The sequence below is a fragment of the Podarcis pityusensis genome, assembly GCF_964106645.2.
Source record: "Podarcis pityusensis genome assembly, chromosome: Z".
NCBI lineage: Eukaryota > Metazoa > Chordata > Lepidosauria > Squamata > Lacertidae > Podarcis > Podarcis pityusensis.
In genome coordinates, this window is record NC_138044.1 from 31,499,259 (window position 1) to 31,525,859 (window position 26,601).

Here is a 26,601-nt window from a genome sequence, read left to right on the forward strand (position 1 = left end):
TAGGGAAAGGAAACAAGTTGAAAGATGGCTCCGCGCAAGTGGAGGAAAGATCTGGCTGCATACAACTGAACAGTGGTGTGGTCTCATCATTAAGCATACATAGTGGTATTGAAGTTAGCGGTACTACTCAGCTACAAGTGATCGCCAAAGAAGAAGAAAGACAGTCTGACTCAAGGAGGTGGTGGAACCAATGGTAGCTATGTGTAACCACTGTGACTTGTTTGCAAAGCATTTTGAGGATAAAACCACTTGCATCCACTGAGATCTTGACTCTGCTGTTATAGCAGATGAGTCTCATGGGTGTCCAGAGCACTGTCTAGTCCTGTTGTTTTGGATAATTTTCAGATAGTAAGGCTTGAGGATGTGGACAAGGTGTTTGTATTAGTCAGGGCAACGACTTGTGCTTCAGACTCTTACCCTTCTTGGCTGATAAAAACTAGTGGGGGGTGGTAATTGACTGGGTCAGGAAGAGTGTTCCTATTTCCACCTGAAATGCAGGACAGCATAGCATTCTGATCCAAGTTTCATTAAGAAAACATTATCCATAATATCAGCAGCAGGCAGCTGCAGTCAAATTGGCCAGTCAGAATGGAAAATCCTATTTTAACAAAACCAATAAAAGAGAGCGGCAATACTATTTTCTTGTTTTCCTTGTTCAACTACAATTCCATAAAACAGTGGATTTGTAAAGGTACCCCTGCCTGTACGGGCCAGTCTTGACAGACTGGATTTGTAGGTTCTCATTAATAAAAAATAAATAAAGGGTGTGAGGGGTGGGTGGGATCGATGTGCCTATACTTCTTAATTCCACCCCTGGGCCTTTTCTATACTGAAAATAGTGTTAATTTGTTCCCCTTCCACTGCTGTAAATATTGCTCCCTTAGAAAATAAGTGATTTATTTGACTGGAACAAAATCCATCTTGTGTCTCCAAGTGGTTTAGGGTTGTATGATCTATGTCTGGATTCGTCCACTTAATGCTATTTATTGCTCTATGAATGATATTAAGATGGATTTCTTAAGTCTGGTAGAATTACTTTTTCTTCTTTTGTGCAATTTTTACTTGCCATAGCAAACAAGACTTTGTCCATGTACCCATATAAAATAACTATTATCGTTCTTTTCCTCTGCATTTTTAAAGCATAAAAATTATTGGCTTTGAGGCAACAATGACAGAATGTGCTGACATCAGAAAAATGCCAGCTCCAGCCCAACCAGAAGTAAAATGTATAGGGCATATTGAGAGATGGGTGGCAAAGCTGTGCATATGCTTTGTCCTCCCCAGCAGTATATATTGTGGGAGAGTAGCTAGAGGAAGCAGAGAAAAGCTCCAACCAGTATTATTTTTTCTATTATTATTTCTTTAAATTTTGGAGTTTGCTTGTTTATTTTAAATTCAGTTTGTAAAGGTCCTTTTAGAAACGAAAAGATACAAACACAAGTTAAGCACATAGTTTGCTTTTAGTTCAACACTTTCTTCATCCATCAATTTTACCCCAAATCACAAAAGTAATATTACAAAGCTTTCGCAGTGCACATTTACATATTCTGCATATACATCTATTCACTCTTCAAACAATACATTTCCATTGAATTTGGCTTAAAAAACAACAACACAGCCCCTACATCAGGCTGGAAATATATAACGTTTTAAACCAATGTGTTTTTCCTCTTAAAAAAAGAAAATATATTACTTGGAAAGAAGCCCATATTACACTAATTCCCAAACAAGACACGGACATAAGGCAGGTGAAAAATTATAGGCCAATCTCGCTCCTAAATAATGATTACAAATTATTCGCCAGTATATTGGCCAATAGACTTAAAGATGTATTGGGAGAGGAGATTGGAAAGAACCAAACTGGATTTCTACCTGGTAGACAGATGAAGGACAATATTAGAAATATAATTGATATGGCGGGTGCCGGGGTATTTTACCGACGGCTCGGAGCGCTGAGCGGGGCTGCGGCCGTCGGGGCGGCCGCCTACGGGGCTCACGATTTCCGTCGCAGCGACCGAGATGACTACTTGAAAGAGCTCTATGAGACGGCCAACAAATACCACTTCTTCCACAGCCTGGCCCTCCTGGCTGTGCCATGTTTATGTATGCCACAATGGCTGCAAGGACACTTCTGGCTCAGAAATGGAAGTAGCAGGAACTTCCAACACTGGAAGACCGGCAGGTCAAGATGATGGAGTTCGAAGACATAATCTGGACTCAGCGTGACAAACTGTTTCAAAAGGACTGGAACAAATTTATATTTTATATGAAAGAAAATTGTAAACATTTGAAAACGTTTGTAGGCTTGAATTGAAATGTTTTGTAATGTAACTATAAGGAACTGATTTACTGATAATAAGGTGAAATATTATAATTTGACAAAGGGTAAGTAAGTGCTTATAGAAATGCGAAGAATATGGAAAGTTATGTGGAAGTCAGAATGAGGGAGGGCAGGAGGTCGATGCTCTTACAGAGTAATATATTAAGTCATAGAATTATGTAACAAAAGGTGAATATGATTTAATGGAAAACTCAATAAAAATTACTTTAAAAAAATAAAAAGAGAAAATATATTAGGAGTGGCTTTTCTTTTAATAAGTTAATAAATGAACTACTTCATTGGCACAGCATCCAAATGAGGTGTAGTGGTTGTATAGTTCTTGATACGTTTTGTTTCATAGTTATATTTGGGTTGCTGCTTTTTTTTAAAAAATGGTTAGCTTTTTGTATCATAAAGTTCACAAAACTGATTCCTAGTATACAACTGAAAGCAGAAATGGGGCACTTTTTTCCTTTTGCTTTGCTGCAGATATGCATGCTATTTTACCATAGCTGGCAGAATGGCATCATGGCACCATTTTACTATGTATGTGAATAATTTTTAAAAACTGTTACTCGTTGACATTTTGTCTGGTCAATATATTTCAGCTTCATGTTTTCTTATGCGTATAATATTTTTTCTATTTTTTAAAAAGTGCCAGAACTCATGAGCACTTCCCTTGTTCTCTAATGGTGCCCACCTGAGAGGTGCTGGATCTGTTCGAGCAACAGCCGCAACAACCGCAACAAACGAGGGTTGTTTACAAGATAGGGAATATAGAATGCAACAGAATATGGGGAAAGATGGAAAGGATCTGTCGAGTTAATTAATAGGTTAAATTGTTGAGATAAATTATTTAATCAAAAATTGAGAAAGCTGGAAAGAATTTGCTGAAATAACTAACTAAACTAGAATACAAAAAGGGAGGTGTGAGGAGGTCAACGAAACAAGCAAATGGAAGTTAAAGATATGTAATATGGGATTTGTGTCTTTTTTTCTCCTCTTTTTTATTTTCTTTTGCCTGTATTGTTGTATTGGTTTTTATGTTTTGCGTTTTTTCTTCTTTTTATGTATTGTAGTGGTGTTGTTGTTGTTGTTGTTGTTGTTGTTGTTGTTTTGTAATTCTGAAATTACAAATAAATATTATTTTTTTAAAAAAATGCGGCAGAAAACTACATAGGCTGCTACCCAGTGAGGTGCAACTTAAAGCCTAGGCAGAGGATCAGCACGAGCCTCATAAACTTCAGAGACTTTGCACTGTATTCATCATATGACTGCTTCTGAGAAGTGGGATCGTGAGAGCTGGCACACATAATTGCCATACAGGGGGTGCTGGCTTGGTGGTGGTTGTTTTATTAACTTGGCTGGCCAGCCATCTTGGTGATACTGCAAGCCTTTCTCAGGCTTTGCAATGCCATGGAGAAGAATATGCACATTATACCTTGTGGCGCAAAGGTAGCCATCACATGGAAACACCTTCACATTGCTCTTTGTGGCTTACATTTTGTGTGCATCACTTGTAAGTGCTCCAGCCTTCACACTTGGCCAATTCTGTACTGCCCTTACAAATGTTGCTTTCTAGTGCTTTTTTGGTCTAAGAAATCATGACCTAACTTGGTTTCATGAAGGGACAATAATATTAGCCGTTTAGAAAGTGCAAAAAGAAAGTGTTTGCAACTGTGATTGTAGTATTCATCTTTTTAAAAGATAAACTTTGCAATTTTTTCACAGTTTCTGTATGCACATCAGCTATATGTAATAAATAAATCATCATCATCATCTTTATACCCCACCCATTCGGCTGGCTTTCCCAAGGGACTCTGGGGGGCTTAGAGCATATCTAAAAACATCCAGAATTAAAAATCTCCTGATACACGGCTCAGGAGATCGAGAGGGAGAAGAAAGAGAAGGCAGGAAGGGTAACCATGTCAGACCACTAACTCCTCGAAATACAAATGTCTTCCGGATAGATTGCCCATAAACTCCACCCTTGGTCCAACACGGTTACCTCTTCCATGCTTAGCTAATCTGTTCCTCCTTCCCTCTCTGAGTAAAAAAACCTATACCTTTTCCCCATACAAATGTTTAACTTTAACATATAAAATACTAATATAAGGAACATCAAAATACCAAAAACCAGTATAATCACAGGGTGCCAAGCCAAATTTAAAATGTTGGTCATGGTAGGGCACTAGCCTGAAAAGATGTCCCACAAATGGATTTTTCATTCTCTCTGCAAGAGGAGAGAAGTGAATGGCAGTGCTACATCTGGCGCAGTCATTAGGGAGGTGCATTCAGGGATTAAAAACAATAAAGAGGAGGGGATCCTAACAGCCAGAAAGGGTGCTCTGCTTGGAAAGGAGCAAAGAGCTGGCTGCTCCGTCCCATCCTGCTTCTGCTGCTGGTTTTGGAAAAGCTTAGTACAGAAAAAAATAAGCTAGAGGAAGCTAAAAGGACAGGCCACGCAACAAGCCAGTGACTTCTGTCTTGCAGATAGATTTTTCAGATGACCCAAACCTTTTCTCAAAAGGGGGGGGGGGAGAGGAAGAACCGCGGGAATATTGAGATGAAGAGGAGGAGGAAGAAGAGGAGTACGACAAGATTGGTAAACACAGAATGCTTTCCATTACTGAAGTTAAAAGAAATGCATTCTGACAGAATGAAAAGCTTAGTACAAAAAAAAAGTTTGTAGTGTAGGTGTTCACCTATGTTGGTGCCTTGTTCAATCTTGCTGCAGAAAAGAGGGGGGAGAGAATACCCTGCTAGATATATAGATATACGGATTAATCATATATATAAAATATATATATAATATTTGGAGGGACGGGGTGGTGGTTGTGGGGCTCCTACTGATGCGAGAGTAGCATGGATTTCATCTAGTTGTAGAAAATGAGTGAAAAGAACATGCAGATCATGGAAAAAGTGGAGTGGTTGAAGTAGCTGAAAAGTTCATTAAGGGCGGGTGTGAGCTGTGTGGTGGTTTGAAAGAGAATCCGTTTTGGTGTAGAAAGGACTGAAGCGTACCTATTGCTGATGTATGTACAGAAACTGGGAACTCCTGCAATTTTATTTCCCTAGCATAGAGGAAGGGGGGGGTGTGATGGTGGGGGACTGTGGAAATCACCCCTCTGCAAATGGCCACATGGACCAGCAGAGCACGGAGGACAGGGAGAATCTGGCAGCATGGCAGCTGCCACCTGACGAATCCCAGAACTCGGCCCATTTTCCTCCAAACCTCCATTAGCAGCAGCAGCAGCAGCAGCAGTGGGAAGGGAAGGAGCAGCCAGCTCTTTGCTGCTTTCTAAGCAGAGCACCCTCCTCGTTTTTGTTAATTAATCCCTGAATGCACCACTCTAATGATTGTGTGAGATGAAGTACTGCCTCTCCCTTCTTTCCTTTTGCAGAGAGAATGAAAATCCAAATAAACGCTTTAATTTTTCTTTTTAGTTTTTTTTAGATGTGATTTTTCACAACTATTTTCAAGCCCCACTGAATGAGGAAAAAATAACAACTATTGATAGTGATCATACAGACCAGCATTCATATTCAACACTGTCCATTCGAAAGACAGCTAGAGGTTTCAGGAGCCCCTACAACTCTCCCCCCCCCCGATCCACTAAGTTCTTATGTCCTCTCCCCTACTGGAAGAGCACTGGTGGTGGGGTGACGGAGGTCCAAGGAATGGCTTGTCCCGTCTCTCCTTGGCAAACCTTAATCCCTCGTTCCGCTGCAGCTCGGTTTGGGGGTGGTTTGTTCCCACCCTCTCCCGGATGGTCACTGACAGGCGGAAGAAGGCAATGCAAGCAACCACACTCACAACACTGGCTCCTAACACCGCGCCCGCCTACTTGCCAGTAACGGAGGTCAACCCTAGGAGAAACTATTAGAGGTTACCTCCCACACACTTCTTCTGCCCTTTTCTGATTCTCTGGTGTGCTTCTCACTGTTTGCAGCAGAGTTTTCCCCAGACAAGAACAGGAGTCCTACTCAAATTCACAGTCAAGAGCTTCTTTATTGCTTGACTGGTTGCACAAGCATTCTGTTACTCTTATATGCAACCCTTTATTCCCCTGCTTCTTCTCTCCCCCTCTTCCCCTCGGAAATGCAGTGGCAAAGGTCTAAACTAAAACCCCAGGATGAAGCGCAAACCTCAACAATTACAGGGTTTTGCACAGTTTTTTGGGCTTTTCTACACCAAGATTGATTTCTCCCTCCTTTATTATATTTATTCCTCTCACCATAACAGGTTTCCAAACAAATAAACAACTTTTAACCAAGAGGAAAGAACCAGAATGATTGGCAACTCTAACTAGAGCAAACTAGAGCAAAATCCACAGGTTTTTTAAAACCACATCTTAAGCCAGCCTATGGGACCAAACAATTAATTTGGCTCAGGGCACAGGCAGCCGAGTGGGACATACGACAGATGTAGAAGAACACATCTAGGTCACATGGAGAAACTTGACCACACAGTGCCAAGGAAATGGGACTGGCCAGCGAGGCAAAGATGGAGGAGAAGTTGGAATGTTAACCCCCCCCCCCAAAAAATATGGGGCAAACTGGTGGAGACGATAGCGGTGAGGAAGCTACAAGAATTATTGGAAAACACAGATAATTAATTGCATTCCCATCTGGGTTGAATCCTGGCCATGGGGGCTCAATCCCCCCAATATTGAGGGGGCCAACATCCCCTATTGGGTTGTTGTTATGGGGAAGAAAATGACATCCACCATCAGCTGCAAGACACACACCATAGGTAGCCGAGCGGGACATGCGACAGATGTGGAAGGCCTGAGAATATATTATGATGCAGCATGCTTTAGTTGGATCAGAGACTGGATTAAGTTAGATAATAATGACATTTTAGACTTGGAGGGATGGAACAACAGATACGGTTGGCATGCCTATCTAATTTACAACAAAGTGGTGGTACATACAGAATTTCTAAGTCATGTATTTACAAATTCATCATATAAGGTCTGGGTGAGACATAGAAGGCTGTTAGAACCGAAAACCGCATGGTGGGTCTCACCGTTAGAAGTAATATCGGTTAAAAAGAAAAATACGACAGGAAGAATGGCAACGTACCAGCAGCTCCTAAAAGAGGAACAGGGCCAATTAAAACTAAGACCATACGAAGAGGTGACCCAATACTGCACCACATGGTTGCAATATCACCAAATTGCCCAAATATTCAATCAGGATAATGCAATAGGATTTGAAAAAGAAAAATCAAAATTACAAAAAGTATTATTACAAAACTCAAAAAAGAATATATCCAAAATGAATAATTTATTATTAGAATGGGAATTAAAGGATGAAGAAGTAAAAGAATATGACTAAATGGGCATGCGATATAGGATATGTTATTCGGCTGGACCAATGGGAGAAGTTATGGGAATGGGATATTAAGTTTACGGCATGTTATACAATCAGAGAAAAGTTCATGAAAATGGTGTACCAATGGTACTTAACTCCGGTAAAATTGGCTAAAATTTACAAATTAAAATCAAATACCTGTTGGAGATGCAAAAAAGAAATAGGAGCAATGTTTCAAATGTGGTGGGAATGCTGACCTATTAAACAATTCTGGAATGAAATTTATGAGGAAATCAAAAAGATGTTTAAAATATTTTTCAGTCAAAAACCGGAGGCATTCCTTTTAGGTATAATCACAAACAATATTCCCGACAATCAAAAGAAAGTATTCCTTTATGCAACGACAGCTGCCAGGATGCTTATAGCAAAAAACTGGAAAGGGAGAAAAATTCCATCAATGAAAGAATGGCAAATTAAATTTTGTGAATATATAAATTTGGCAAGACACACAGCATTCATATGGGGACAAGCGGACCAGAAATTATTAAAAGAACGGGGATGTGCTAAAGAGTATATGAAAAAACACTGTTCTGGAGTAAGCATACTGGTATGTAATGAATGATGCTTTACAGGGTTAAAGAAAAAGAAAAATGGTGTTAAAAAGTACAAATATGGAAGTAATCTACATTATACACAACAATACAGTAAGAGTAAAAATTTTGAGATCTTAGAACAAAGGAAGGAAGTCAATATGTGTATATGTATGTGTTGATTAGATTAGAATGATGATATGGTTTTATTTGTAGATGTATGCTTTTTGTCTTGTTTTTTACTTTGTTTTTCTTTTTTTTGGTATGTTTTGTTTTTCTTTCTTGTTTGTACAGTATTATTTTGGATTTAATGTTTGTAATTTTTGTTATGATTTTGCATTGAAAATAAAATATTTTTTTTAAAAAAATAAAAATAAATATTGGAAAACACAGATAATAAAATGCATTCCCATCTGGGTTGAATCCTGGCCATGGGGGCTCAATCCCCCCAATATTGAGGGGGCCAACATCCCCCGTTGGGTTGTTGTTACGGGGAAGCTACAAGAATTTTGGGGAAAAGGAGTTTGCAAAACAACTAAAGTCCCAAGTTAAACCCAGGGATGAAGCACAACCTCAACCCCTCGAGTCAAGTTCAGAGCTGATGGCCCAGCCGAGGGGAATGGAGCTTTCGCCTGGCCAAGCAATCAAGTGGGTGCCGGGTCGTACCCAGAGAGGATTCCTATGTCGGGAAAAGTATCCCCGAGTGGGTCACTCCATTGATGCTGCCCTGCAGACTAGACGGGAGGAGTATGACTACAAGGGACCACCGCGATGACCAAGGCAGGTTCGGGCAGAGGACGACTATCGAGAGCTGGAGCGCCCACCCCAGGAAAGTCGCCGACCAACGATGTATCGACCGCCTAGCGCAGCCTGGGTTTACTCACCAGAAAGGTCTTGGGAGCCCCGCGGGCCGGTTCGGTGGTACGAGGAAGAGGAGGGGTACGGGCAGCATCTCAGACGCTCTTACGAAGGGCAGGAACCTCAGCGTCCGGATGGACAAGCCCCGAGTTATTGCCCTGCCCCAAGGTACAGCTATGACCAAGCACCACAAGATGTGGTTCCAAGGCACATTACTCGTGTGTTTACCCTGAGGGATTTTGACTTACATCTTTTCCCTGCGTATAAACCCTCCATGGATGTCTTGAGCTATCTGAATTTATTCAAACTAACCTGCCAGGAACTGGGGGTCCCCTCAAGACTGTATATGTACATTCTGAAGGTGTTGATTGGTGGGGAGTTGGCGGATCTCATGGGCCATCTTCCTTTGTCCCACGCGCTAGACTATGAACCGTATAAACGCCTTGTTTTGCAAAGATATGGACTGCATGCGGAAAGCTACAGCCACACAACTCAGACCTTATATAAACCATGAATAAAATATAAATATCTCCTGGAACCTACAAGCCCTTGGTGCATTTCACCCATCAAAGCCTTTGCTATTAAGAAGAAAATCATGAAGGGAAATTGGGCAACATATAAAATGTTATTAGAGGGGGAAATTAATAAATTAAGAGGAAAGGACTTTGAAATCCATATATATTTGACAGGATGGCTCCAATACTTCCAACTGAACGAAAGACATGGAAAATAGGGTTTCCTGGAGAAATATCAAAACTAAAGAGAACTTAAACCCACCCTAAAGGAAAATATCTATCTAAAATGTAATAATCTCCTCCACAATTCACACCCTGCCATCAAATAACTTTTGTCTTACTTAAAACGCTCAACCTTTTCTGAGGATGAACACCTCAGAACACTTAGAGACAGAGAAAGCTAAAACATTCTGCAGCTTGATTGCCCCCAAGTGGCAGAACATTCAGAGTGCTCCTTGCAGGCATGTATTAAACTTTAATACCATGGGGCTCCAACCATTTGTGTCATATGACCAAGCAAGGCATCTTTCCAACTGCAGCAGCCCCATTTCCTTTGTAAAAGATGGCAAGGAAACTGTTCCATGGCAGAACAGGTAATGTAGTTTGAAAGAAACATTGAGGGGGGGCAGAACCCCTAACAGAATAATCAGGAACACCAAAACAATTATCACCACATTTAAATACAGCCTTTGGCGCAAAACCATTAAATTCTTCATGCTCCTGCTATTTGCAGAATCTCCTAATCCCAGCAGAGCTAAATCTCTGCTGAGCACTTGTTGCCTCAGTTTGTCGGAATCACCCGCTGAAGGTACAAGGCAGGGCACACTGAACAGACCTTTGATTTTTTTGATTTTTTTTTGTTTTGAAATAAAAAGAAATTGATTATGTTTCTAGGTATTTGGGCTATGATCCTGCCCAACCCTGCTGTAGCTCAGCTAATGAAATCTTTCAGCCTAATATCTAACGACATTCCCAAAGACAAGAAAAATCTATTCCATTACACAACAGCAGCTGCCAGAATATCCCATCACTATTAGAATGGCAAAACAAACTCGGCGAGTTTGTAGAAACGTCAAAATTGACGGCAATTATTACAGGCCACTCAAATCAGAGAATAACTAGAAAGTGGGATGGAGTGAAGGAAAACATGAAAAAATATTGTCCCGGAATTGAAATATTAATAGAGAATGTGTAAAACTTGAAGGTAAGCAAGAAAATAATAGAAGCAATTGAATAATTATTAAATTATAACAACACAACAAAGTGGAAGAAGTAAAATATTGAGATCACACATGGGTGAAGGGGAGTGGGGGGTATATGGGAACCTTTAACATAATTTATAATATGATTTGCCTAGAGCAATTAGATATATTTTAACTTAGGTAATCTCTGTAATAAGCTTGTGTTAGAAAACGAATATGGATTTTGAATTTGATGTTTGTAATATTTTTTTGGTTTGAAATAAAAATTAAAAAAAGAAAAAGAAACCATTTGCATCCACTGGAAGCAGCCAGCAAGTGATCCACAAGAGCCAGATTCTGGACTTGAAGAATAACAAGCACATTTATCTTCATTTTTCATTCTGGCCAAAATTATGCCAATAACCTTAAACTAAATTTGGCATCAATTGTGTCTTTATTTGGGGAGGTCTTGGGGGTCTTAACACGCAAGGCACCAAAGTCAGCCGTGGAAATCTTGCAACACGTCATAGATTCCATAGGTCCTCTCCAGTTGTACAGAAGATAGGAGGAGAGAGATTAAAAAGACCTTGACCGGGAAGAGGATCAGATGTATTAACTCTGTGCATCCAGTAATGAAGAGACCACCATCATTCACTTCCAGATAAGCTGTAGAACATGGGTCTGGCCAGCCAGTTGCTGATGCCTTGACTGGTCTTCCAGAAACAACTTTCTGCCCTCAATGTTATTCTCTTCCAAAAGCCTGAAAACAAAATTTGCAGGCCAGGGAGGGGGGGGGGGGGCAGTGAAAGCAAGCCCACTTTTTAATAACTATCATATTGCTGTATTAAACAAGAAGAAACTTTGCACAAGAAGATATTTTGTGGGGTTTGTGTGTGAGACTGGGCGGATTATTTTTTATTTTTTTTAAAAGCTCCGAACACTCAGATTCTTCATGCTAATTTACTGGTCAGGAGATTTCTTACTGAAATTGCACACTTCCAACATTGCAACAGCTTGTGACAAATGTGGACTGATCTGTCGTTTGCTCAGAAAAAAGGGCAACAACAAAAAAACACAAGTTTGCATATATGCAACTTGTATGTATATTTTGGATTATAGTTTTTTAACATCATTTTTTTGGGGGGAGGGCACTTTCAAGAACATGAAAACTGAGGTGTCTTAGGGCTGTTTTGCATCATGGTTTTTGTTGCTGAACCCTAATAGAGAGAACACATGTATCTCTTTTGGCAGGAAGGTTGATTTCTTCATCCATGAATCGTACTTCCTTTGGTGTGTTGTTGTTTTTCTATAAAACTTTTCATACAAGCTTTTTGCATAATAAATCTTAAGCTGGTTTTTCTTTAAAAAACCAAATATATAAATATATATATATATATATACACTGCAATTTCTGCTGCAGTTTCTCAACATACATCAGCAGAGTTTGTGCTTCAAGAGGAGAGAAGTGAACGGCAGTGCTTCATCAGGCACAGTCCAAAGGGTGTATACATGTGTTCTCTCTATTAGAGTTCAGCAACAAAAACCATGAGGCAAAACAGCCCTAAGAAACCTCAGTTTTCATGTTCTTGAACGTCCCCTTCAAAATGATGCTAAAAAACTATAATCCAAAATATACATACAAGCTGCATATATGCAAAGTTGTTGGTTTTTTGTGTTGCCCTTTTTTCTGAGCAAACAAAAGATCTGTCCACATTTGTCACAAGCTGTTGCAATGTTGGATTTGAGTAAGAAATCTCCTGACCAGTAAATAAGCATGAAGAATACATCTGATCCTTTCTCCAGTCAAGGTCTTTCCTCCCTCTCTCGAACTGTACAACTGGAGAGGACCTATGGAATCTATGACATGTTGCAAGATTTCCATGGCTGACTTTGGTGCCTTGCGTGTTAAGACCTCCAAGACCTCCCCAAATGAAGACAGAATTGATGCCAAATTTAGTTTACGGTTCTTGGCATAATTTTGGCCAAAATGAAAAATGAAGATAAATGTGCTTGGAATTCTTCAAGCCCAGAATCTGGCTCTTGTGGATCACTCAATATTGGGGGAATGGAGCACCCTGTCTAGAAATATTGAGGGGGCTCAAGCCCTGGGTGGCCAGGAGGTCTGCTCAGTGTGCCCTGCCTTGTACGTGCAGTCCGTGATTCCGACCAACGGAGGCAACAAGTCCTCAGCAGAGATTTAGCTCTGCTGGGATCAGGAGATTCTGCAAATAGCAGGGGCATGAAGAATTGAATGGTTTTGTGCCATAGGCTGTATTTAGATGTGGTGATTATTGTTTTGCTGTTCCTGATTATTCTGTTAGGGTTTCTGTCACACACCCCCCCCCCAATGTTTCTTTCACACTACATTACCTGTTGTTCCATGGAACTGTGTTTTTTCCATCTTTTACAAAGAAAATGGGGCTGCTGCAGTTGGAAAGATGCCTTGCTTGGTCATATGGCACAAATGGTTGGAGCCCCATGGTATTAAAGTTTAAGATACGCCTGCAAGGAGCACTCTGAATGTTCTGCCATTGGGGGGCAATCAAGCTGTAGAATGTTTTAGCTTTCTCTGTGTTAAGGGGTTTTGGAAGCGTTCATGTAGCTGATGTCTGTACAGAAACATGAACGCTTAAAAACCCCTCAACAAAAGTGTCCTTTCTCCTTTTCTGCACTCAGATTCAATCCCTTGCCAACACCTTACCAGAAGATTCAGCCACACAACTCAGACCTTATATAAACCATGGATAAAATACAAATATCTCCTGGAACCTACAACCCCTTGGTGCATTTAAACCATCGAAGCCTTTGCCGTTAAGAAGAAAAACATGAAGGGAAATTGGGCAACATATAAAATGTTATTAGGGGCGGAAATTAATAAATTAAGAACTTTGAAATCCATATATATTTGACAGACTGGCTCCAATACTTCCAACTGAATGAAAGACAAGGAAAATAGGGTTTGCTGGAGTAATATCAAAACTAAAGGGAACTCTAATCCAGCCTAAGGGAAAATAATCTATCTAAAATGTATAATCTCCTCCACAATTCACACCCTGCCATCAAATAACTTTTGTCTCACTTAAAACACTCAACCTTTTCTGAGGATGAACACCTCAGAACACATAGGGACAGAGAAAGCTAAAACATTCTGCAGCTTGATTGCCCCCAAGTGGCAGAACATTCAGAGTGCTCCTTGCAGGCGTGTCTTGAACTTTAGTACCATGGGGCTCCAACCATTTGTGTCATATGACCAAGTAAGGCATCTTTCCAACTGCAGCAGCCCCATTTCCTTTATAAAAGATGGCGAGGAAACTGTTCCATGGCAGAACAGGTAATGTAGCGTGAAAGAAACATTGGGGGGGGGGGGACAGAAGCCCTAACAGAATAATCAGGAACACCAAAGCAATTATCACCACATCTAAATACAGCCTATGGCGCAAAACCATTCAATCCTACATGCTCCTGCTATTTGCAGAATCTCCTGATCCCAGCAGAGCTAAGTCTCTGCTGAGGACTTGTAGAAATATCCTGTAGAAATATCAAAATGACTGCGAAAGGCTTGGAGGGAAGATTCACTGCATGTTATAAGGGGGCAGTGAAGAAGGAGGGGAGAGAAGGAAGCACTGTCCTGTTCTCAGATTGGAGACAGCCTCCCACCTCCTTCTTCCCAACCTGTGGAAGGACCAGACTCAAATGCCTCACCTCTGGACCCCTCAGCAAAGGTCCAAGCTACCACCCCAGAGTGAAGTGCAAACCTCATCCCCACAAGTCATGTGCCCTTAACTAAGTTTTACAGTCAGAGGCTGCTATCTAAAGAAGTATCTCCCATTTCTAGGAAGGCCACTTCAACTTCATCTAGCGCTCAGTCGCTTTCTTCACTGTCTTCCCAGTGCTCCTGGGCAAGCTCTACGGGCTCGCTGACATCCCTGAGGTCCATAGACTATGCTGCCAACCACAGGGCAGACTATTTCCGCAAGCTGAACAAGGAGATGGAATTCCACTACTCTGTCATCCGGTCCAAGCTGAATCACATGGTTTCCATGCTGTCTAGGAGGGGCAATGCGGCAGATAACTACATAGGCTGCCACCCAGTGAGGTGCAACTTAAAGCCTAGGAAGCGGATCAGCACAAGCCTCATAAACCTCAGAGACTTTGCACTGTATTCATCAAATAACTGCTTCTGAGAAATGGGATCGTGAGAGTTGGCACACATAACTGCCATACAGGGGGTGCTGCCGGCTTGGTGGTGGTGGTTTTTTTAACTTGGTTGCCCAGCCATCTTTGTGATACTTCAAGCCTTTCTCAGGCTTTGCCGTGCCATGGAAAAGAATGGTTTGGAATGCCAACCAATATGCACATTATACCTTGCAGCACAAAGGTAGCTATCACATGGAAACACCTTCACGTTGCTCTTTGTGGCTTACATTTTGTGGCGTCACTTGTAAGTGCTCCAGCCTTCACACTTGGCCAATTCTGTCCTGCCCTTACAAATGTTGCTTTCTAGTGCTCTTTTGGTCTAAGAAATCATGGGCTAACTTGGTTTTACCAAGGGACAATAATATTAGCTGTTTAGTTTGTTTAAAAAACCCGCTAGTGCCTCTCTCTTTTTTGTTCCAATATAGGAACATAGAAAACTACTTTTTTTCTAGGCAGCTGACGGCCTGATAACAGATGGCTAAGAAAAGACAATGACAATGTGCAGTGACTTGTAACTTTTCTGACAGCTATGGCCATATCTTAGGGCTCCTGTTCAAAGTGTTTTTAGTGAAATCCCTGAAGTTTGTGGTGTGGATGTGGCTCTTCACCTATGTAGGTGCCTTGTTCAATGGGCTGACAAGGCTGAAACCAGCTCTCATTTCTCTATTCACTATTTCCCTTGGTTATGAAAAGCACCGGGTTGAAATTGACCATTCTTGTGAACTAAATTCCACCCCACATCGGGGGGGATCGTTTTTTAAAAAATATTGAGTTGATGGCACAGTGAATGCCATCAACCCAGTGTGATCCAGCAGTAGCTCCTATACAGCCGTCCGCTGTCACTTAGACAAGGCACCATGCAAAAAGAAAGGGCTTGCAACTGTGATTGTAGTATTCATCTTTTTAAAATATAAACATTGCAAGTTTTTGCACAGTTTCTGTATGGACATCAGCTATATGAATAAATAAATCATCATCAACATCATCATCTTTATACCCCACCCATTTGGCTGGCTTTCCAAAGGGACTCTGGGGGGCTTACAGCATATCTAAAAACATCCAGCATTCACGGCTCAGGAGATCGAGAGGGAGAAGGAAGAGAAGGCAGGAAGGGTAACCATGTCAGATCACTAACTCCTCGAAATACAAATGTCTTCCGGATAGATTGCCCATAAACTCCACCCTTGGTCTAACACGGTTACCTCTTCCATGCTTAGCTTATTTGTTCCTCCTTCCCTTTTTGAGTAAAAAATTTTTTTACCACTTTTCCATACAAAAGTTTAACTTAAATATAACGGTATAAAATACACATTAATATAAGCAACGTCAAAATACCAAATAGAAGTATAATCACAAGGTGCCAAGCCTATTTTAACTGTTGGTCACGGTAGGGCTCTATCCTGAAAATATGTCCCACAAATGGTACTATGAAAGAGTTACTCCAGAGCTGGAAAAGTAGTATCCTGACAGTACTGGGATACTGGAGCAGGACCTAGCCCCCTGTCACACATAAAAAGTGGGGAAGAAATTCATGACAGAGCAGCAAATACAGGTACTTGATTGGCCAGGGAATTCCCCGGATGTACATCCCATTGAGAATTCGTGGGATATATGCAAAAGTCACCTCTGTGCTGTAGACTGTATGACTATGGAGAAACTCATTCAGGTGCTGATTCAAGTGTGGTACAGGGATCCGAAAATCAACAGTGACTGTTCAAAATGAGTAGACCCCATGCCAAACCGTGTTCAAATGCTGCTGAAAAATAGTGGAGGTCATATCCGTAAATAATGTACATGTCTGTGAGTTTTGTACATCTCTGTGTGAGTTTTGTACAATAAACTATTGTACAAAATTCATTGTTTCAATTATTTTGTACAGCACATTGTTATGTGTTTAGTAAGACATGGACACACACTAGAACTGTTCACATTACTGAACCAGAAACAGGTCAAACCCCCCCTTAATTCAGAGGGCGCACAATGTGAGTTCCTGCACTAAAACAGCAGTGTTTGCTTTGATAACCAGATAAATAAATCAAGTGGACTTTCAGGTAATACTATATGGTATGGCCCCTGGGCCATTGCTTCTACATTTATGCTGTTCTACCGATTTTGACCTAGATTGAATATTTTTCTTTCAAATCAGTATATAATAAATGTTTGGGGGGGGGGAATTGAAAGGAAATCCACATCCCGCCCACTTTAGTAGTCCACAGTTGGTTAAAAGACGAAGGCCTAGTTAAAAAGGAATTACTCATTTTGCTAAGCTCTTATATTAACAGTTTCACCACATTTCAGAAACTCAGGAAGAAGGATGGGTGTGTGTGTACTTCCTGACCCTCTGAAGATACCTAGCCTCATGTGCCAAACCCCAGCTGGAAGGCCTTAGGACTTCTCAGCAGAAGCTTCATCCTCTTGGAAGAAGACCCACAATGCCATCTACCTTGGAGGGCCACTGCATTCTGGGTGGCAAGGAACTTCAACTCCATACTGGGCGATGGGAAGAGCAGCTCCATGATCGACCAGGCCATGGCTGGGTATTGCCCCTCCATCTTCCAGACGTAGAGCATCAGGTGTCTTGGGATACATACCTGCAAATACAGTCCTGTGAAAACAAGGCCCTCCATGCCAGCTGAGACCGAGGACCAAACAGCTAAATGCCAGATGGCCCAAGATACCCCAAATAAAAACTTATATGACTACATATAGGATATTTTCTGCAATCTATCCCCCTGCCCACTCTTTAACCCAAATCTAATTCTAACCCCCTACTCCCCCACCTACCACACTGTAGGACAGTGCAACTACATTGGTTCGATAGACAATACAGTGGTGCCTCGCAAGACGAAATTAATCCGTTCCGCAAGTGTCTTCGTCTAGCGGTTTTTTCGTCTTGCGAAGCAACCCTATTAGTGGCTTAACGGATTAGCGCTATTAGCGGTTTAGCGGCTATTAAAGGCTTAAAGGCTTAGCGGCTTAGCTGCTAAAAGGCTATTAAAGGCTTAGCGGCTTAGATAAAGGGGGGGGAGCGGGGGAAAAAATCTCAAGACTCGCAAGACATTTTCGTCTTGTGAAGCAAGCCCATAGGGAAATTCGTCCTGCGAAGCAACTCAAAAATGGAAAACCCTTTCGTCTAGCGGGTTTTCCGTCTTGCGAGGCATTCGTCTTGCGGGGCACCACTGTACAAGGTGAGAGACACAGGGAAACCCGGACGGGTTGGCAGGGAATCACCCTATACTGCAGATAAGCAAGATAGCTAGCTTAAAAGCAATTACATTGCATGTAATTATGTCTGTATTGCATAAATTGGGAAACCTCATCAAAGAAAAACACATCACTTCATATATAAACACCAGGACTGAGGATGCCTACCTTAACTTATGAGGAACAGGAATTCATAGACAATCCTATCACCCAAGAGGAAATAGATATGGTCCTCAAAAACCTGAAGCCACACAAAGCTCCAGGCCCAGATGGCTTTACAGAAGAATTCTATAGGAAATTCAAAGAACCCCTGATGCCCTACATGACCCGCCTATTCAATGGTATCATAAAAGGGGGCCCCATCCCCAAAACATGGACCTACTCCAAAATTGTCTCCATCCCAAAACCACTGAAAGACAGCCTCAAAGTAGAATCAGACCACCCAGTCTCATTAATAAACCAAGACGACAATATATTCACATCAAACTTGGCCAACCGCCTAAAAATTTTCCTACACAAGTTAATAGCCTCAGACCAGACTGGCTTTGTCCCTGGTTGCAATATAACAGGCCCCATCAGGAAACTACTGAACGTGATTGAACACAGCATGGCAACTAAACGCCCACTGACAATTATGTCCCTAAACATCCTCAATGCTTTGGATTGCTTAGAGTCGAAATACCTATTAGCAGTACTAACGTGAAATTTGGCCCCAACTTCCTGCAATCCTCAATCAAATATACTCCCAAGCCTCAGCAATATGGAGGACTAACAATAGGGACTCTAATACCATAGCAATCCAAAAAGGCACAAAACAAGGATTCCCACTTTCTCTCTTCTTATTCATCCTGGCTCTGGAACCTTTAGCAATTTGAATCCGAGCAGCCACAGACATCAAGGGAGTGGAAATAAAAGGCAAAACCTACAAATTAGGACTCTTTGCAGATGACAGCATCACACCCCATAAACACGGCAACCTCCTTAATCAGAGAACTCAACACATTTGCAATGGTGTTGGGCCTACAGGTAAATTTTGCATAGTCGGAAGCTATGTGCTTCCCACACACAAAAAGACCTCGCTAACGTCACCAAGATAAAACTTTGCCACACCAAGTTCAGATACCATGGGGTACAAAGAACCAGAAACCTCAATAAAGTATGCCTCCACAACTACAACCCCTTGTTGGCGACAAATTAACAAAGACCTAAAGAGATAGAACAACATCAACTTCACTCTCTCAGACAAAATGGATAAAGGGTAAAGGGATCCCTGACCATTAGCTCCAGTCGTGACCGACTCTGGGGTTGCGGCGCTCATCTCGCTTTACTGGCCAAGGGAGCCAGCGTACAGCTTCCAGGTCATGTGGCCAGCATGACTAAGCCGCTTCTTGCGAACCAGAACAGCACATGGAAATGTCGTTTACCTTCCTGCCAGAGTGGTACCTATTTATCTACTTGCACTTTGACGTGCTTTCAAACTGCTAGGTTGGCAGGAGCAGGGACCGAGCAATGGGAGCTCACCCCGTCGCGGGGATTCGAACTGCCAGCCTTCCGATTGGCAAGTCCTAGGCTCTGTGGTTTAACCCACAGTGCTACCCGCGTCCCCTCAGACAAAATAACCATGATCAAAATGATCGCCCTCCCAAAACTAACCTACCTATTCCAAACAAAAAACCAAGAAAAAGCCCCAAATACCTGCACCTCCCCTCCACAGAGGGACGATGGGGAATCCCCAATATACATTGCCAGCCAAGTATGCTACATAATCCCATATATACTAGAAGATGAAACAAAACAGTGGGTACACGTGGAGAGAAACACAATTGAAAATACCTGCACCACAGCATACCCCATTCCAAACAAACTAAGGAAAATTCCCACAATACTTAACAGCTACACACAGACCATGCTTAAAGCATGGAAAGCAGAAATAGGCAAACTGTCCCCAACCTCATCCCCACTAATTCCCCTGCCACACCACCCATTATTCCATCACACAGCAAAAAACCTCCAGATAAAAACCTGTCAAACAAAAGGCTTATATCGCCTAACTAACCTCTATAAAAATGGCAAACCCTTGCCAACACAAGAAATACAAGACAAACTAGAAGACACCCACATGCCCTGGTTAACACACCACCAATTACATGCCCTCTTAAACAATCCAGTAGTAAAATCAGCAGCAACCAGGCCCCTGACAACCTTCAAAAACCACCCCCCAAAACCTCCTTTGACATTAACCCCACTCAGTGGACCAGAACATAGTCCAAACCCTGCTTTAAATATCAAAGAAAAGGAAAGCACTCACTCTGAAACTTACCTGCAGGTGGTACCTAACACCAAGGAAATTAGCACTAATAAGACCAGGTAATTCACCAAAATGCTGGAGAGGGTGCACCTCCACAGGCACATACCTCTACATGTGGTGGGAATGCCCCCAAATCCAACTCTTCTGTACAAAAACCATATGAGAAATATGTAAAATAACTAAGCAAGTATTAGAAATCACCCCAGAACTGGCCCTACTAAACATCTTCCAAGACAACAATGCCCACTCAAATCACAAAGAACTCATAACCCACCTATTCTCAGCAGCCAGAAACATCATAACCTGGTGAGACCTGTCAGGAATAAGTATGGACCAATGGTACCAAACTGTATGGGAAACCGCCTTATTAAAAAAATTAACCAATAAACTGAAACTGACACAGGGACAAATAGAAGAAAACGTCTTCCCTTTATCACATACATAGCCCAACAAGACAATGACAAAAATCCACCAAAAGAATACAAATCAATATGGCTAACCTGATCCAAAACACCCACACACCCCACTCACACATGAAAACAAAGACCACCACAGCCAACCGCAAATGAACAGCCACACCCTAGGCCAACCCCAACCTCTCTCACCACCAAAGGAAGACAAGCGAATAGCAAAGAACCTGCAGAAGCAACGCTGACACAAAACCCCACATATATTACGTAAAATAGAATCACCCCCACCCCACCCCCACTCATCTTTCCTCTCCTCCACCTCTTTCCCCCTATTCTTCCTAATGTCTCAACAAATGGGGGAAAAATGTGTTACGTGGGGGCGGGGGAATACGAGACAGAGACATTGCACATACCTTTGTAAATCAAGAAAATCTTTACTAAAAATACATTTAAAAAAACCAAATGAAACTGACCTGTACAAAATGTAACTTGAAAAAAGAAACATTGCGCTTACTTTTTTAAGAAATCGTTAATAAAAGACATTAATAAAAAAGACATTAAAAATATTTACAGTTTCGCCACATTTCAGAAACTCAGGAAGAAGGATGGGCGTGTGTGTACTTCCTGACCCTCTGAAGATACCCAGCCTCATGTGCCTAACCCCAGCTGGAAGGCCGGCCTGCCTTAGGACTTCTAAGCAGAAGCTCCACCTGCCTGGAAGAAGACCCACAATGCCACAATGCCACCTACCTGGGAGGGCCACTGCATTCGGGGTGGCGAGGAATCTCAACTCCAAACCGGCCGATGGGAAGAGCAGCTTCATGATGGAACAGGCCATGGCTTGGGAGTTCCCCTCCATCTTCCAGAAGCACTGCATCAGGCGTCTTGGGATACATCCCTGCAAATACAGTCCTGTGAGAAGAACGCCAGGGAAAGTTTTGCTAGCACAGAGCCTGTCCTCTAAACGGAGAGGCAGAACCTGGGGTGCTCAGAGGCTTGGGGCGCTTTGGCAAAGTAAAAGAGGAATATTGGACAGCTCTAAGGTGGAATCTAGATACACATTAAAAACCCACTAATAAAACACGTATTTTCAAAATACCAGAGACCTTTTTATTAGGTTTGGTAGGAGAAGAATTACTGAAGGATAGGAAAGTACTGTTTATGTATGTGATGACAACGGCAAGAATACTACTTGCCCAGCGACGGAAAGAAGAAAGAGCCCCATCGAAAGGAGAATGGATAATGAAGATGATGGACTATGCGGAGATGGCAAGGCGGACCGGGAAAATCAGGCACCAAGAGTTTAACAAATTTACTAAAGAACGACATACTTCTAAAGAATATAGTAAAGAACACTGTCAACATTTTAAAATGTTGGCAGGATTGACATAGCACTTGTAATTTAAAATAACAAAGGATAAAAATGAAGTACAATAATTTGGATAAATGCAATTAGATGCAGTTTAAAAAGGAAGATAAATTTTGGAAGCCAAGGGAGGGGTGGAGGAAAGTCCGGGGGTTCAGGGAACCCCATAAAGGTACTGATATAGAGTGTGATGTAATGTAAGCATGTTTGTCTGTGTGTAAAAAATTGTGTTTTTTAATTTTTGAAACATTGAAAATAAAAAGTTAAAAAAGAAAATACTTTTTTTAAGTGTTTTGAAAAATATCTTGAATTTGCCATGAGCTCACCCTCGCCATCTAGTGTCTAGCTGAAACCTGTGCCAAGGTGGGCAACCAAGATGATCAAGGGTCTAGAAACCAAGACTTATGAGGAATGGTTGAAACAGCTGGGTATGTCTAGCCTGGAAAAGAGGAGATTTAGAAGAGATATGATAGCCATCTTTAAATATCTGAGGGGCTGCCCCATGGAAGATGGAGCGAGCTTGTTTTCTCCTGTTCTGGGGGGTAGGACTCAAACCAATGGCTTCAAGGTACATGAAAGGAGATTCGGACTAAACATCAGGAAGAATTTGCTGACAGTAAGACCTGTTTAGACAGTGGGACAGCCTGCTTTGGGAGGTATGTGGGCTCTCCTTGCTTGGAGGTTTGTCAGTAGAGGTAGGGTGGCCATCTGTCAACATCTCGGGGGGGGGGCACTATGTTGGCAAAGGTCCAACACAGAGTGTATGTGAAAAAAATGGCATTATTGCACTTTGAATGGAAAAAATCTAGGAGAAAAGAGGGGAAATGTTTTCAAATAGCACCTTTAACCCAACAGAGCAAAACGCTTGCTTTGCCGCCAGGTACATAAGGGAATGCAAGCAGGACATTTTCTTAAGATCAGCCGTATCAATGGAACAACTCCCCTATGAGGAAAATATGCAGCTTTCAGAACTTTGAAGTTTAGAGGAAAAGCAAGTTAGAGGCAATGGAACCAGAGATTCTAAAATCCTGCAAGACTTGCAGAAAGTGGGTAGGAAAAGTGTTTTTCTTCCTCTCTCATAACACCAGAACTCATGCAGGAACCAATGCAGGAAGATTCAGAGCAGATAAGAAGAGTCTACTGGATCTGGCCACTGGCCCCTATACTCCATCATCCTGTTCACAGTGGCCCCCCGGATGCTCCTTAAGGGAAAGCCACAAACAGGACAGGAGCACAAGAGCAACTCTCCCCTCCTGCGGTTTGCAGCAGCTGGGGTTGAGAAGCACTCCTGTCCTGCCCATGCAAGCAGTGCTGACGGGCAGGGAGGCTTCTTCCCTGTACATTAGCTCTGCCCATCCACAGAGCAGCCCTGTGTCTTTGGCTGACATCTTGGTGGTCACGGTGGGAACAGAATGCTCAACTAGATGATCCCCCTTTGGCCTGGTGCAGAAGGCTCCTCTGACATTCCTATACACAGCTGGTGAAGATAAGTTGCCCGTCTTGCCTCAGAACTTGGTCACTCCAACCCTGCAAGGGAGGGAGAAATATAATGCCAGATGAAAACCCAAACCATCTTAGTCAGCTCAACAGAAAAGTCCAGGCAGGAGAGCTCCCACTTCCCAGTTCAGCCATGGAGAGCCCAGCAGCAGCCAGATATTGAGAGCCAGGCCACCCAGGAACACATGCCAGCTTTCTTCCTGGGCACATTTGACAAGGCAGTATATCCCACTGAGCACTGCAGGACTCAATTCCAAGTAAGCATGCGCAGGATATGGACAGCATAGCTGCACTGCAGAAAGTCTCTCTCCAGGGTCAGGCAGGCTGCTGCACTTCAAAGACTAAGGAGAACTAAGATGCTGGTGAAAGGCAGCCCTTAAGATTTACAGAGACTTGCGCCCCCTAGTGACAAAAGTTCCTGCTCCTCTGCAACTGCTCTGGGTTAGCAGTTAGGCTCTAGAAAAAAACATTTCGAGGAAAACCAAGAACACAACATAAAGAGGAGCTGTGTTGTACCAAATCTGACCACAGATGCATCTAGAGTTCTGTACTGACTGTGAGGAGCCCACCATAGTACCAGACAATGGGACATTCCCAACAATACCCAAGGAGGCCAAGGATTATCCTGTGGAACTTCTGCCTGCACCTCACCTACCCCACAGAAGCTGCTATGGCTTCCAACCTTCCATGTGCAGTACCCAAAAACGTTTTTCCCTCTAAGTGTACAGAAAAGCGTGTTGTTGTTTTTTTAAAGGAAAGAAACCATCATAGAGCAGCAGCATAATCCTACACATGTTTACCTAGGAGTAAACTGCAGCGAGCGCAGCAGGCTTTGCTCCCAAATAAGAAGACATAGGATTCATCTAACACCCATCACAACCAAGGATAACGTAAAAGAACCTCCATGGCCAGAAGAAATCTACCCTACCCAAAGAGCCAGGGATTCTCCTGTGGAACTTCTGCCTGCACCTCACCTCACCTACCCCACAGAAGGCACCAAGGAGGAAGGGATGGGACGAGGGGTGCTCAAGCCAAAAAATGGGGGGTTGGTTGGGGGGAAACCAAGACGCTTTGCGCGGCTTTGCGTCCTTTTTTTGCGCTGGAGTGCGGGCGGCCAACACAACACACCAACACAACCCACCGCGCCAGGCGCTGCCCTCGCCACCAACGTTGTCGGGCACACGTGCCCAGGGCGAAAAGTCTTCCGCGGGTCAACTCAGCCTGGCCAACAGAGCCAAGCGGGACTGCCCTTCGCCCCAGCCTGCCCTTGCCAGGAGAAGCTTGGTCGGCAGGCAAATCCCGCTCCCCCACGCTGGTCTGGGACGCGCGGCGGCTAGTCCAAGCCGGGTCCTGGCGGCACTCAGGGCGGGACGGGGTTCCCTGCGTGGGGGCGCCTGGCTCCCGCCCCCTAAAAATCGCGCGCTTGGGACTACCGTCTCCCTGGCCCATGTCCATACACACGTGCTCTCCGCATCTTCAGACCCGACTCTTTCCCCAGCCCTGCCTGGAAATACTGCGGGTAGAGTAACCAAGGCCTCACTCTCCTCCCCCCCCCCCCTGCACACACACATCGCAAAGCTCTACCTCCGCGCAGCAGGACCCAAGGTCGAGGGCCAACCGGACACATCCCCAAAGCCACAGCCAAGGCTGGAGTGAAGAGCCAGAGGAGAGTTCGGGGTCTCTAAAGTTGCGCGGGACTCCGGAGTTCGGAGGCGAAGCGAGGCGGCTGCCCAACCCCCCCACCACCACCCGCCCCTATCCCCCGCCAGAACCCTACCTACCCCAGGACTCTCCGGCGTCCGCAGCACTTGGAAAGGGCACGGATGCGCTCCGCCCGGATGCTGAGCGGAGCCGCGGCCAGAAGCGCACCCTTGGCCGAGGAGGAGGTGCAGCAGCCAGCGCGCTACAAGCACCCATTGCCACCCTCCCTCCCGCAGCGCCAGGCAGATGGAAGTGGAAAAAACGCCGAGGACGCCCCAGCTGTTAGAAACAGAGATCCGGAGCCCCGCCCCCTGGCCAGTTAAACTCCAGCGAGTTAAAGGAACTCTGCTTCCCCATTTCACCCCCACGGGGACCACACACCCTCCAATAAATGAAACCCCCTATATCTTGCGAATACACGGGTATTCAAGCTTATAGCCTGGTTCCCCAAGGAAATCCAAAAGACCCCATGGCCGCCAACTTTTCAGCCTCCTCCAGACCCTGCCTTGAGGGTTGGCTCCCTAACAGGCTCCATTGTTTCCCTTTCTGTCCCCGGAATTGTCACCTGCAGATTTCTTTCTACCCCTGCGTTTCCCTTAAAGGCACAGGCACACCTGGCAGGCTGAAAGACAGCAGGTTAGCGAAAGCTGACTTAAGCATGCAGGTGGGAGCCACAGGCACAGCAGAAAGATACAGGAGCTTTGGCAAAAATCTATAATCTAATTTCCAAAGAACACCCGGCGTTTAGGGTGGCGATTCTAGGAAAGACCAGCTGTCTCTCTGGGTCTTCTAACCAGCAGTCAAACAAACAAGAATTAAGCCCGTAAAACTTTTCTGTTTCTTATTCACCTCTCTGCGCCCAATCTCAGCTAAGTAGGAGCTGACACTACACAGGTGGGAGAAGGTGGCACTCTGCACATTCTCGTATTCATTGGGACTTTGGGACTCTGGCTGAAATTACTTTTCAGCACACACTTACTTGGGAATAAGTCCCATTGGACTCAACAATAGCAATTGTGATTTTAGAAAAACTACAGTGTTTAGAGGAGTGGCTGGTTTAGCAGATTTGGCTGCCACTGAGTGCTACAATGTTCCTGGTTTGTTTTAATTGTTGCATTGGTGACCAGCTCAAAGT

The 26,601-nt window shown here is 43.3% G+C and overlaps 1 protein-coding gene across 2 annotated transcripts in view; it reads right to left on the reverse strand.

Annotated features, from left to right (window-relative positions):
• The window catches only part of LOC308468843 (putative G-protein coupled receptor 34), a 217,741-nt gene extending 195,780 nt beyond the window's left edge, over nt 1-21,961 (reverse strand). For both annotated transcript variants that reach the window (XM_080991319.1, XM_080991318.1), the window contains exons 1-2: nt 21,474-21,961; nt 17,424-17,571 (exon numbers count right to left, since the gene is read on the reverse strand). The gene's annotated coding sequence lies outside the window, so the exon portion shown is untranslated. The remainder of the gene's footprint in view (nt 1-17,423; nt 17,572-21,473) is intronic.
• Nucleotides 21,962-26,601: the final 4,640 nt, after the last annotated feature.